Here is a 1869-nt window from a genome sequence, read left to right on the forward strand (position 1 = left end):
TTTGGTGTTCATATTTGGAAAGTGTTGTCATTTGTGGTCTGTGCATGCAGAGAACATATTTTTTTTCATCAAATACCAAGATATACATACTTTAAGTCACAATTCTAGAAATGCTAGATAATTAGGTCATTGTTATAAATAAAAATAAAGCTTTCATAGAACAGTGAAGTTTTGAGGTATTCAATGTAACTTTTATTGTGTCAACATGTATAATAAACATAATAAAAATTACCTTGCGAAGTGGTTAAGTGAAGGTTTTTACACTGTAAATTCAGAAGTTATTGTGAATTTGACATGACAATCCAAGATTTGAGAATAAGTATTGCGATTTTAGGAAAAGTTGTATACATATATATGTATCAGATATCAGATTGTGAGTTCTTATTATTGCTGTACCCATTCCCATTAATAAAAACCTGGCAATGATTTCTGAATTTCAGTACTTATTTTGGGGACAGCAACAGATTTTGTTAGTCTACACACAAACATATTTATTCATAAACATCATTTATTAAGTCAAGTCAGGTTATTTAGTTTGGTAAGTCAAATATCAGGACAAACAGAATTAGCAGCCAGGTTTTTACTTCTGGGTTTGTTTGAACTGTATTCAAATAATGTATAGAACACGAGATGAGGCGCTATTGCCATATAGTGTAGAAAGGGTATTTTTGACTGGTTCAACTTATAAAATGATCATAACAAAAGATTTAGCAACAATATTGTACTGGAGAACATCTTACTTTATGTTTAAGGTGTAGTTTTCAACCTTCTCCTGTGGTTCTTGGTGGATACTTGTTTTTTTCTCAATGGCAACCAAACAACATCTCCTTATTTTTATATTGTATAATCATATCAGACTCCTATCCCCCTTTTTTTTATCAATTCCTAAAAAAGAATAATTTGCCATTCATAGGTTATACAATTTAGATATGACATACATGTGTATTTTAAGATGATGATGTTACATTTTATGCCCCCGCCACAGCGGACAAGTTAAGCACATTTATGACTTGATATAACATTTGTTGGTTTTGATTTATTCCCCCTTGATATGCATTTTAAATTAACAAAAGGCTTGTTTTGCTGAGCCAAATTTATTTGGGAAGTGACATCTATTTACATATACACATCTGTCTTGATTACAATTAATACTTGCTGCATAACGTCGACAATTTCCAAGATAAATGACCAACTTATTTCCACAGGGATAAAATTGTTGGTAGTTGCAGATTTCCCTGTTCCTTAAGCTGGATAAGAATCGAAAGAAAAATTACTTTTTTGGGGTAAAGATTGCATGAAATGCAATCAAAACTAAAATGGTACTGAATTGATATCTATATCTTCCAAGTTTATCACTACCTTTGATAGTTCAAACAAAATAGTGCAGTGAATTGATCATTCTTTATATCCTATCTAGTCAATGTCATGCAATTTATTAATGTATAAAGTTACAATATGGTGTGTATTTGAATTCCTATACTTGTCCAGAAAATTACCTAAGTAATGCATGGTGTATAAATCTGTTATATAATAAATTCAACTACAAATGTACAATCATTAAAAAAGGACGATTACTCCAAATCAACTTTATAATTTACCTTAGAGCTCTAAATGCAATTCAAGAGGGTTGTAATGGGGGTACCTTCATGACGTATAACGGTAAAAAATCTTGCCAAATGACGTTAACGGTAATTTTTGGTGAATGACAATAAAATGTATACTTTCTTCATGATGATAAAAAAATTGACTGTTTTTGACGAATCACGTTAATTTTTTTTCAAAAATAACGGTAACGGATAATTATTTGAGACATCTGATGAATCACGATAAGGATATTTTGACAAATCATGATAAAATTTTAACCAATTT

This window comes from Mytilus californianus, unplaced genomic scaffold (genome assembly GCF_021869535.1).
Source record: "Mytilus californianus isolate M0D057914Y unplaced genomic scaffold, xbMytCali1.0.p SCAF_5, whole genome shotgun sequence".
Classification (NCBI taxonomy): Eukaryota; Metazoa; Mollusca; class Bivalvia; order Mytilida; family Mytilidae; genus Mytilus; species Mytilus californianus.